The 13,038-nt window shown below is 38.0% G+C and overlaps 5 non-coding genes across 5 annotated transcripts; all 5 read right to left on the reverse strand.

Moving 5' to 3' along the window:
* Window positions 1–2,082: 2,082 nt before the first annotated feature.
* On the reverse strand, window positions 2,083–2,155 carry AC3HAE_039131 (transfer RNA lysine (anticodon UUU)). Its single transcript has one exon. It is a non-coding gene; the product is annotated as a tRNA-Lys (tRNA).
* Window positions 2,156–2,691: 536 nt separating this feature from the next.
* AC3HAE_039132 (transfer RNA lysine (anticodon UUU)) lies at window positions 2,692–2,764 on the reverse strand. Its single transcript has one exon. It is a non-coding gene; the product is annotated as a tRNA-Lys (tRNA).
* A 6,017-nt stretch (window positions 2,765–8,781) lies between these two features.
* Window positions 8,782–8,854, reverse strand: AC3HAE_039134 (transfer RNA lysine (anticodon UUU)). Its single transcript has one exon. It is a non-coding gene; the product is annotated as a tRNA-Lys (tRNA).
* A 1,754-nt stretch (window positions 8,855–10,608) lies between these two features.
* Window positions 10,609–10,681, reverse strand: AC3HAE_039135 (transfer RNA lysine (anticodon UUU)). Its single transcript has one exon. It is a non-coding gene; the product is annotated as a tRNA-Lys (tRNA).
* A 1,754-nt stretch (window positions 10,682–12,435) lies between these two features.
* Window positions 12,436–12,508, reverse strand: AC3HAE_039136 (transfer RNA lysine (anticodon UUU)). Its single transcript has one exon. It is a non-coding gene; the product is annotated as a tRNA-Lys (tRNA).
* Between the last annotated feature and the right edge of the window lie 530 nt (window positions 12,509–13,038).

The following is a 13,038-nucleotide window of genomic DNA, read 5'->3' on the forward strand; positions in this document are numbered from 1 at the left end:
GTTTGTTGAAGAGCACAGTGTTCATTAGCCAAAACCTCTGCAGCTGAGAGGTCAAACAAAATGAGACTCATCATTCTGTATTTTAGACAGTGTCAATTAGTCAATCACAATAAATACAAGTAACTAGTTAAACGTCCATTTTGTAGGATCACAAGGCTTCTGTTTTTAAATCTTTGTAAAGTATCAATAACGAGCGCGTCTATTCTAGCACTCAACGACCTATGAAGGGTCAATTAAGTTATTATAACTGAAATCCCACCTGAACAGGGACTTGAAGCTGGACCCTCAGATTAAAAGTCTGATGCTCTACCGGCTGAGCTATCCAGGCATCAATAAACTCAACATTTTCCCATATTAAAAATGTTTTAGGTTTCCATTAAAAGTACCTGTACCATCTACAGGGAATTCAAAGCCACAAGCTATGCTTAATGAGGGTACTGCTTTTTATCTTATAATATGTCTTACAGATAGGGGAATTAGCTCAAATGGTAGAGCGCTCGCTTAGCATGTGAGAGGTAGCGGGATCGATGCCCGCATTCTCCAATAAATTTAGATTTTCACAGAATTTCCATTTCAATGACTGTCACAGTAATCAGAATTGAACTGGAGTTTGTTGAAGAGCACATGGTTCATTAGCCAAAACCTCTGCAGCTGAGAGGTCAAACAAAATGAGACTCATCATTCTGTATTTTAGACAGTGTCAATTATTCAATTACAATAAATACAAGTAACTAGTTAAACGTCGAATTGTCAGGATCACAAGGATTCCGTTTTTAAATCTTTGTAAAGTATCAATAACGAGCGCGTCTATTCTAGCACTCAACGACCTATGAAGGGTCAATGAAGTTATTATAACTGAAATCCCACCTGAACAGGGACTTGAACGCTGGACCCTCAGATTAAAAGTCTGATGCTCTACCGGCTGAGCTATCCAGGCTTCAATAAACTCAACATTTTCCCATATTAAAAATGTTTTAGGTTTCCATTAAAAGTACCTGTACCATCTACAGGGAATTCAAAGCCACAAGCTATGCTTAATGAGGGTACTGCTTTTTATCTTATAATATGTCTTACAGATAGGGGAATTAGCTCAAATGGTAGAGCACTCGCTTAGCATGTGAGAGGTAGCGGGATCGATGCCCGCATTCTCCAATAAATTTAGATTTTCACAGAATTTCCATTTCAATGACTGTCACAGTAATCAGAATTGAACTGGAGTTTGTTGAAGAGCACAGTGTTCATTAGCCAAAACCTCTGCAGCTGAGAGGTCAAACAAAATGAGACTCATCATTCTGTATTTTAGACAGTGTCAATTAGTCAATCACAATAAATACAAGTAACTAGTTAAACGTCCATTTTGTAGGATCAGAAGGCTTCTGTTTTTAAATCTTTGTAAAGTATCAATAACGAGCGCATCTATTCTAGCACTCTACGACCTATGAAGTGTCAATGAAGTTCTTATAATTGAATTCCCGCCTGAACAGGGACTTGAACCCTAGACCCTCAGATTAAAAGTCTGATGCTCTACCGGCTGAGCTATCCACGCTTCAATAAACTCAACATTTTCCCATATTAAAAATGTTTTAGGTTTCCATTAAAAGTACCTGTACCATCTACAGGGAATTCAAAGCCACAAGCTATGCTTAATGAGGGTACTGCTTTTTATCTTATAATATGTCTTACAGATAGGGGAATTAGCTCAAATGGTAGAGCGCTCGCTTAGCATGTGAGAGGTAGCGGGATTGATGCCCGCATTCTCTAATAAATTTAGATTTTCACAGAATTTCCATTTCAATGACTGTCACAGTAATCAGAATTGAACTGGAGTTTGTTGAAGAGCACATGGTTCATTAGCCAAAACCTCTGCAGCTGAGAGGTCAAACAAAGTGAGACTCATCATTCTGTATTTTAGACAGTGTCAATTATTCAATTACAATAAATACAAGTAACTAGTTAAACGTCGAATTGTCAGGATCACAAGGATTCCGTTTTTAAATCTTTGTAAAGTATCAATAATGAGCGCGTCTATTCTAGCACTCAACGACCTATGAAGGGTCAATGAAGTTCTTATAATTGAATTCCCGCCTGAACAGGGACTTGAACCCTGGACCCTCAGATTAAAAGTCTGATGCTCTACCGGCTGAGCTATCCAGGCTTCAATAACCTCAACATTTTCCCACATTAAAAATGTTTTAGGTTTCCATTAAAAGTACCTGTACCATCTACAGGGAATTCAAAGCCACAAGCTATGCTTAATGAGGGTACTGCTTTTCATCTTATGAAATGTCATACAGATAGGGGAATTAGCTCAAATGGTAGAGCGCTCGCTTAGCATGTGAGAGGTAGCGGGATTGATGCCCGCATTCTCCAATAAATTTAGATTTTCACAGAATTTCCATTTCAATGACTGTCACAGTAATCAGAATTGAACTGGAGTTTGTTGAAGAGCACATGGTTCATTAGCCAAAACCTCTGCAGCTGAGAGGTCAAACAAAATGAGACTCATCATTCTGTATTTTAGACAGTGTCAATTATTCAATTACAATAAATACAAGTAACTAGTTAAACGTCGAATTGTCAGGATCACAAGGATTCCGTTTTTAAATCTTTGTAAAGTATCAATAATGAGCGCGTCTATTCTAGCACTCAACAACCTATGCAGGGTCAATGAAGTTCTTATAATTGAATTCCCGCCTGAACAGGGAGTTGAACCCTGGACCCTCAGATTAAAAGTCTGATGCTCTACCGGCTGAGCTATCCAGGCTTCAATAATCTCAACATTTTCCCACATTAAAAATGTTTTAGGTTTCCATTAAAAGTACCTGTACCATCTACAGGGAATTCAAAGCCACAAGCTATGCTTAATGAGGGTACTGCTTTTCATCTTATAAAATGTCTTACAGATAGGGGAATTAGCTCAAATGGTAGAGCGCTCGCTTAGCATGTGAGAGGTAGCGGGATTGATGCCCGCATTCTCCAATAAATTTAGATTTTCACAGAATTTCCATTTCAATGACTGTCACAGTAATCAGAATTGAACTGGAGTTTGTTGAAGAGCACATGGTTCATTAGCCAAAACCTCTGCAGCTGAGAGGTCAAACAAAATGAGACTCATCATTCTGTATTTTAGACAGTGTCAATTATTCAATTACAATAAATACAAGTAACTAGTTAAACGTCGAATTGTCAGGATCACAAGGATTCCGTTTTTAAATCTTTGTAAAGTATCAATAACGAGCGCGTCTATTCTAACACTCAACGACCTATGAAGGGTCAATGAAGTTATTATAACTGAAATCCCACCTGAACAGGGACTTGAACGCTGGACCCTCAGATTAAAAGTCTGATGCTCTACCGGCTGAGCTATCCAGGCTTCAATAAACTCAACATTTTCCCATATTAAAAATGTTTTAGGTTTCCATTAAAAGTACCTGTACCATCTACAGGGAATTCAAAGTCACAAGCTATGCTTAATGAGGGTACTGCTTTTTATCTTATAATATGTCTTACAGATAGGGGAATTAGCTCAAATGGTAGAGCACTCGCTTAGCATGTGAGAGGTAGCGGGATCGATGCCCGCATTCTCCAATAAATTTAGATTTTCACAGAATTTCCATTTCAATGACTGTCACAGTAATCAGAATTGAACTGGAGTTTGTTGAAGAGCACAGTGTTCATTAGCCAAAACCTCTGCAGCTGAGAGGTCAAACAAAATGAGACTCATCATTCTGTATTTTAGACAGTGTCAATTAGTCAATCACAATAAATACAAGTAACTAGTTAAATGTCCAATTTGTAGGATCACAAGGCTTCTGTTTTTAAATCTTTGTAAAGTATCAATAACGAGCACATCTATTCTAGCACTCAACGACCTATGAAGTGTCAATGAAGTTCTTATAATTGAATTCCCACCTGAACAGGGACTTGAACCCTGGACCCTCAGATTAAAAGTATGATGCTCTACCGGCTGAGCTATCCAGGCATCAATAAACTCAACATTTTCCCACATTAAAAATGTTTTAGGTTTCCATTAAAAGTACCTGTACCATCTACAGGGAATTCAAAGCCACAAGCTATGCTTAATGAGGGTACTGCTTTTTATCTTATAAGATGTCTTACAGATAGGGGAATTAGCTCAAATGGTAGAGCGCTCGCTTAGCATGTGAGAGGTAGCGGGATCGATGCCCGCATTCTCCAATAAATTTAGATTTTCACAGAATTTCAATTTCAATGACTGTCACAGTAATCAGAATTCAACTGGAGTTTGTTGAAGAGCACATGGTTCATTAGCCATAACCTCTGCAGCTGAGAGGTCAAACAAAATGAGACTCATCATTCTGTATTTTAGACAGTGTCAATTAGTCAATTACAATAAATACAAGTAACTAGTTAAATGTCCAATTTGTAGGATCACAAGGCTTCTGTTTTTAAATCTTTGTAAAGTATCAATAACGAGCGCATCTATTCTAGCACTCAACGACCTATGAAGTGTCAATGAAGTTCTTATAATTGAATTCCCGCCTGAACAGGGACTTGAACCCTGGACCCTCAGATTAAAAGTATGATGCTCTACCGGCTGAGCTATCCAGGCATCAATAAACTCAACATTTTCCCACATTAAAAATGTTTTAGGTTTCCATTAAAAGTACCTGTACCATCTACAGGGAATTCAAAGCCACAAGCTATGCTTAATGAGGGTACTGCTTTTTATCTTATAAAATGTCTTACAGATAGGGGAATTAGCTCAAATGGTAGAGCGCTCGCTTAGCATGTGAGAGGTAGCGGGATCGATGCCCGCATTCTCTAATAAATTTAGATTTTCACAGAATTTCCATTTCAATGACTGTCACAGTAATCAGAATTGAACTGGAGTTTGTTGAAGAGCACATGGTTCATTAGCCATAACCTCTGCAGCTGAGAGGTCAAACAAAATGAGACTCATCATTCTGTATTTTAGACAGTGTCAATTAGTCAATTACAATAAATACAAGTAACTAGTTAAATGTCCAATTTGTAGGATCACAAGGCTTCTGTTTTTAAATCTTTGTAAAGTATCAATAACGAGCGCATCTATTCTAGCACTCAACGACCTATGAAGTGTCAATGAAGTTCTTATAATTGAATTCCCGCCTGAACAGGGACTTGAACCCTGGACCCTCAGATTAAATGTATGATGCTCTACCGGCTGAGCTATCCAGGCATCAATAAACTCAACATTTTCCCACATTAAAAATGTTTTAGGTTTCCATTAAAAGTACCTGTACCATCTACAGGGAATTCAAAGCCACAAGCTATGCTTAATGAGGGTACTGCTTTTTATCTTATAAGATGTCTTACAGATAGGGGAATTAGCTCAAATGGTAGAGCGCTCGCTTAGCATGTGAGAGGTAGCGGGATCGATGCCCGCATTCTCCAATAAATTTAGATTTTCACAGAATTTCAATTTCAATGACTGTCACAGTAATCAGAATTGAACTGGAGTTTGTTGAAGAGCACATGGTTCATTAGCCATAACCTCTGCAGCTGAGAGGTCAAACAAAATGAGACTCATCATTCTATATTTTAGACAGTGTCAATTAGTCAATTACAATAAATACAAGTAACTAGTTAAATGTCCAATTTGTAGGATCACAAGGCTTCTGTTTTTAAATCTTTGTAAAGTATCAATAACGAGCGCATCTATTCTAGCACTCAACGACCTATGAAGTGTCAATGAAGTTCTTATAATTGAATTCCCGCCTGAACAGGGACTTGAACCCTGGACCCTCAGATTAAAAGTATGATGCTCTACCGGCTGAGCTATCCAGGCATCAATAAACTCAACATTTTCCCACATTAAAAATGTTTTAGGTTTCCATTAAAAGTACCTGTACCATCTACAGGGAATTCAAAGCCACAAGCTATGCTTAATGAGGGTACTGCTTTTTATCTTATAAAATGTCTTACAGATAGGGGAATTAGCTCAAATGGTAGAGCGCTCGCTTAGCATGTGAGAGGTAGCGGGATCGATGCCCGCATTCTCCAATAAATTTAGATTTTCACAGAATTTCCATTTCAATGACTGTCACAGTAATCAGAATTGAACTGGAGTTTGTTGAAGAGCACATGGTTCATTAGCCATAACCTCTGCAGCTGAGAGGTCAAACAAAATGAGACTCATCATTCTGTATTTTAGACAGTGTCAATTAGTCAATCACAATAAATACAAGTAACTAGTTAAACGTCCATTTTGTAGGATCACAAGGCTTCTGTTTTTAAATCTTTGTAAAGTATCAATAACGAGCGCGTCTATTCTAGCACTCAACGACCTATGAAGGGTCAATTAAGTTATTATAACTGAAATCCCACCTGAACAGGGACTTGAACGCTGGACCCTCAGATTAAAAGTCTGATGCTCTACCGGCTGAGCTATCCAGGCTTCAATAAACTCAACATTTTCCCATATTAAAAATGTTTTAGGTTTCCATTAAAAGTACCTGTACCATCTACAGGGAATTCAAAGCCACAAGCTATGCTTAATGAGGGTACTGCTTTTTATCTTATAATATGTCTTACAGATAGGGGAATTAGCTCAAATGGTAGAGTGCTCGCTTAGCATGTGAGAGGTAGCGGGATCGATGCCCGCATTCTCCAATAAATTTAGATTTTCACAGAATTTCCATTTCAATGACTGTCACAGTAATCAGAATTGAACTGGAGTTTGTTGAAGAGCACATGGTTCATTAGCCATAACCTCTGCAGCTGAGAGGTCAAACAAAATGAGACTCATCATTCTGTATTTTAGACAGTGTCAATTAGTCAATCACAATAAATACAAGTAACTAGTTAAATGTCCAATTTGTAGGATCACAAGGCTTCTGTTTTTAAATCTTTGTAAAGTATCAATAACGAGCGCATCTATTCTAGCACTCAACGACCTATGAAGTGTCAATGAAGTTCTTATAATTGAATTCCCGCCTGAACAGGGACTTGAACCCTGGACCCTCAGATTAAAAGTATGATGCTCTACCGGCTGAGCTATCCAGGCATCTATAAACTCAACATTTTCCCACATTAAAAATGTTTTAGGTTTCCATTAAAAGTACCTGTACCATCTACAGGGAATTCAAAGCCACAAGCTATGCTTAATGAGGGTACTGCTTTTTATCTTATAAGATGTCTTACAGATAGGGGAATTAGCTCAAATGGTAGAGCGCTCGCTTAGCATGTGAGAGGTAGCGGGATCGATGCCCGCATTCTCCAATAAATTTAGATTTTCACAGAATTTCCATTTCAATGACTGTCACAGTAATCAGAATTGAACTGGAGTTTGTTGAAGAGCACATGGTTCATTAGCCATAACCTCTGCAGCTGAGAGGTCAAACAAAATGAGACTCATCATTCTGTATTTTAGACAGTGTCAATTAGTCAATTACAATAAATACAAGTAACTAGTTAAATGTCCAATTTGTAGGATCACAAGGCTTCTGTTTTTAAATCTTTGTAAAGTATCAATAACAAGCGCATCTATTCTAGCACTCAACGACCTATGAAGTGTCAATGAAGTTCTTATAATTGAATTCCCGCCTGAACAGGGACTTGAATCCTGGACCCTCAGATTAAAATTATGATGCTCTACCGGCTGAGCTATCCAGGCATCAATAAACTCAACATTTTCCCACATTAAAAATGTTTTAGGTTTCCATTAAAAGTACCTGTACCATCTACAGGGAATTCAAAGCCACAAGCTATGCTTAATGAGGGTACTGCTTTTTATCTTATAAGATGTCTTACAGATAGGGGAATTAGCTCAAATGGTAGAGCGCTCGCTTAGCATGTGAGAGGTAGCGGGATCGATGCCCGCATTCTCTAATCAATTTAGATTTTCACAGAATTTCCATTTCAATGACTGTCACAGTAATCAGAATTGAACTGGAGTTTGTTGAAGAGCACATGGTTCATTAGCCATAACCTCTGCAGCTGAGAGGTCAAACAAAATGAGACTCATCATTCTGTATTTTAGACAGTGTCGATTAGTCAATTACAATAAATACAAGTAACTAGTTAAACGTCGAATTGTCAGGATCACAAGGATTCCGTTTTTAAATCTTTGTAAAGTATCAATAACAAGCGCGTCTATTCTAGCACTCAACGACCTATGAAGGGTCAATGAAGTTATTATAACTGAAATCCCACCTGAACAGGTACTTGAATGCTGGACCCTCAGATTAAAAGTCTGATGCTCTACCGGTTGAGCTATCCAGGCTTCAATAAACTCAACATTTTCCCACATTAAAAATGTTTTAGGTTTCCATTAAAAGTACCTGTACCATCTACAGGGAATTCAAAGCCACAAGCTATGCTTAATGAGGGTACTGCTTTTTATCTTATAAGATGTCTTACAGATAGGGGAATTAACTCAAATGGTAGAGCGCTCGCTTAGCATGTGAGAGGTAGCGGGATCGATGCCCGCATTCTCCAATAAATTTAGATTTTCACAGAATTTCCATTTCAATGACTGTCACAGTAATCAGAATTGAACTGGAGTTTGTTGAAGAGCACATGGTTCATTAGCCAAAACCTCTGCAGCTGAGAGGTCAAACAAAATGAGACTCATCATTCTGTATTTTAGACAGTGTCAATTAGTCAATTACAATAAATACAAGTAACTACTTAAACGTCCAATTTGTAGGATCAAGAGGCTTCTGTTTTTAAATCTTTGTAAAGTATCAATAACGAGCACATCTATTCTAGCACTCAACGACCTATGAAGTGTCAATGAAGTTCTTATATTTGAATTTGCGCCTGAACAGGGACTTGAACCCTGGACCCTCAGATTAAAAGTCTGATGCTCTACCGGCTGAGCTATCCAGGCTTCAATAACCTCAACATTTTCCCACATTAAAAATGTTTAAGGTTTCCAATAAAAGTACCTGTACCATCTACAGGGAATTCAAAGCCACAAGCTATGCTTAATGATGGTACTGCTTTTCATCTCATAAGATGTCTTACAGATAGGGGAATTACCTCAAATGGTAGAGCGCTCGCTTAGCATGTGAGAGGTAGCGGGATCAATGCCCGCATTCTCCAATAAATTTAGATTTTCACAGAATTTCCATTTCAATGACTGTCACAGTAATCAGAATTGAACTGGAGTTTGTTGAAGAGCACATGGTTCATTAGCCAAAACCTCTGCAGCTGAGAGGTCAAACAAAATGAGACTCATCATTCTGTATTTTAGACAGTGTCAATTAGTCAATTACAATAAATACAAGTAACTAGTTAAATGTCCAATTTGTAGGATCACAAGGCTTCTGTTTTTAAATCTTTGTAAAGTATCAATAACGAGCGCATCTATTCTAGCACTCAACGACCTATGAAGTGTCAATGAAGTTCTTATAATTGAATTCGCTCCTGAACAGGGACTTGAACCCTGGACCCTCAGATTAAAAGTCTGATGCTCTACCGGCTGAGCTATCCAGGCTTCAATAAACTCAACATTTTCCCATATTAAAAATGTTTTAGGTTTCAATTAAAAGTACCTGTACCATCTACAGGGAATTCAAAGCCACAAGCTATGCTTAATGAGGGTACTGCTTTTTATCTTATAATATGTCTTACAGATAGGGGAATTAGCTCAAATGGTAGAGCGCTCGCTTAGCATGTGAGAGGTAGCGGGATCGATGCCCGCATTCTCCAATAAATTTAGATTTTCACAGAATTTCCATTTCAATGACTGTCACAGTAATCAGAATTGAACTGGAGTTTGTTGAAGAGCACATGGTTCATTAGCCATAACCTCTGCAGCTGAGAGGTCAAACAAAATGAGACTCATCATTCTGTATTTTAGACAGTGTCAATTAGTCAGTTACAATAAATACAAGTAACTAGTTAAATGTCCAATTTGTAGGATCACAAGGCTTCTGTTTTTAAATCTTTGTAAAGTATCAATAACGAGCGCATCTATTCTAGCACTCAACGACCTATGAAGTGTCAATGAAGTTCTTATAATTGAATTCCCGACTGAACAGGGACTTGAACCCTGGACCCTCAGATTAAAAGTCTGATGCTCTACCGGCTGAGCTATCCAGGCATTAATAAACTCAACATTTTCCCACATTAAAAATGTTTTAGGTTTCCATTAAAAGTACCTGTACCATCTACAGGGAATTCAAAGCCACAAGCTATGCTTAATGAGGGTACTGCTTTTCATCTTATAAAATGTCATACAGATAGGGGAATTAGCTCAAATGGTAGAGCGCTCGCTTAGCATGTGAGAGGTAGCGGGATTGATGCCCGCATTCTCCAATAAATTTAGATTTTCACAGAATTTCCATTTCAATGACTGTCACAGTAATCAGAATTGAACTGGAGTTTGTTGAAGAGCACATGGTTCATTAGCCAAAACCTCTGCAGCTGAGAGGTCAAACAAAATGAGACTCATCATTCTGTATTTTAGACAGTGTCAATTATTCAATTACAATAAATACAAGTAACTAGTTAAACGTCGAATTGTCAGGATCACAAGGATTCCGTTTTTAAATCTTTGTAAAGTATCAATAATGAGCGCGTCTATTCTAGCACTCAACGACCTATGCAGGGTCAATGAAGTTCTTATAATTGAATTCCCGCCTGAACAGGGACTTGAACCCTGGACACTCAGATTAAAAGTCTGATGCTCTACCGGCTGAGCTATCCAGGCTTCAATAATCTCAACATTTTCCCACATTAAAAATGTTTTAGGTTTCCATTAAAAGTACCTGTACCATCTACAGGGAATTCAAAGCCACAAGCTATGCTTAATGAGGGTACTGCTTTTCATCTTATAAAATATCTTACAGATAGGGGAATTAGCTCAAATGGTAGAGCGCTCGCTTAGCATGTGAGAGGTAGCGGGATTGATGCCCGCATTCTCCAATAAATTTAGATTTTCACAGAATTTCCATTTCAATGACTGTCACAGTAATCAGAATTGAACTGGAGTTTGTTGAAGAGCACATGGTTCATTAGCCATAATCTCTGCAGCTGAGAGGTCAAACAAAATGAGACTCATCATTCTGTATTTTAGACAGTGTCAATTAGTCAATTACAATAAATACAAGTAACTAGTTAAATGTCCAATTTGTAGGATCACAAGGCTTCTGTTTTTAAATCTTTGTAAAGTATCAATAACGAGCGCATCTATTCTAGCACTCAACGACCTATGAAGTGTCAATGAAGTTCTTATAATTGAATTCCCGCCTGAACAGGGACTTGAACCCTGGACCCTCAGATTAAAAGTATGATGCTCTACCGGCTGAGCTTTCCAGGCATCAATAAACTCAACATTTTCCCACATTAAAAATGTTTTAGGTTTCCATTAAAAGTACCTGTACCATCTACAGGGAATTCAAAGCCACAAGCTATGCTGAATGAGGGTACTGCTTTTTATCTTATAAGATGTCTTACAGATAGGGGAATTAGCTCAAATGGTAGAGCGCTCGCTTAGCATGTGAGAGGTAGCGGGATCGATGCCCGCATTCTCCAATAAATTTAGATTTTCACAGAATTTCCATTTCAATGACTGTCACAGTAATCAGAATTGAACTGGAGTTTGTTGAAGAGCACATGGTTCATTAGCCAAAACCTCTGCAGCTGAGAGGTCAAACAAAATGAGACTCATCATTCTGTATTTTAGACAGTGTCAATTATTCAATTACAATAAATACAAGTAACTAGTTAAACGTCGAATTGTCAGGATCACAAGGATTCCGTTTTTAAATCTTTGTAAAGTATCAATAACGAGCGCGTCTATTCTAGCACTCAACGACCTATGAAGGGTCAATGAAGTTATTATAACTGAAATCCCACCTGAACAGGGACTTGAACGCTGGACCCTCACATTAAAAGTCTGATGCTCTACCGGCTGAGCTATCCAGGCTTCAATAAACTCAACATTTTCCCATATTAAAAATGTTTTAGGTTTCCATTAAAAGTACCTGTACCATCTACAGGGAATTCAAAGCCACAAGCTATGCTTAATGAGGGTACTGCTTTTTATCTTATAATATGTCTTACAGATAGGGGAATTAGCTCAAATGGTAGAGCACTCGCTTAGCATGTGAGAGGTAGCGGGATCGATGCCCGCATTCTCCAATAAATTTAGATTTTCACAGAATTTCCATTTCAATGACTGTCACAGTAATCAGAATTGAACTGGAGTTTGTTGAAGAGCACAGTGTTCATTAGCCAAAACCTCTGCAGCTGAGAGGTCAAACAAAATGAGACTCATCATTCTGTATTTTAGACAGTGTCAATTATTCAATTACAATAAATACAAGTAACTAGTTAAACGTCGAATTGTCAGGATCACAAGGATTCCGTTTTTAAATCTTTGTAAAGTATCAATAATGAGCGCGTCTATTCTAGCACTCAACGACCTATGAAGGGTCAATGAAGTTCTTATAATTGAATTCCCGCCTGAACAGGGACTTGAACCCTGGACCCTCAGATTAAAAGTCTGATGCTCTACCGGCTGAGCTATCCAGGCTTCAATAACCTCAACATTTTCCCACATTAAAAATGTTTTAGGTTTCCATTAAAAGTACCTGTACCATCTACAGGGAATTCAAAGCCACAAGCTATGCTTAATGAGGGTACTGCTTTTCATCTTATAAAATGTCATACAGATAGGGGAATTAGCTCAAATGGTAGAGCGCTCGCTTAGCATGTGAGAGGTAGCGGGATTGATGCCCGCATTCTCCAATAAATTTAGATTTTCACAGAATTTCCATTTCAATGACTGTCACAGTAATCAGAATTGAACTGGAGTTTGTTGAAGAGCACATGGTTCATTAGCCAAAACCTCTACAGCTGAGAGGTCAAACAAAATGAAACTCATCATTCTGTATTTTAGACAGTGTCAATTATTCAATTACAATAAATACAAGTAACTAGTTAAACGTCGAATTGTCAGGATCACAAGGATTCCGTTTTTAAATCTTTGTAAAGTATCAATAATGAGCGCGTCTATTCTAGCACTCAACGACCTATGCAGGGTCAATGAAGTTCTTATAATTG

This window comes from Micromesistius poutassou (assembly GCF_964030765.1).
Source record: "Micromesistius poutassou genome assembly, chromosome: 23".
NCBI lineage: Eukaryota > Metazoa > Chordata > Actinopteri > Gadiformes > Gadidae > Micromesistius > Micromesistius poutassou.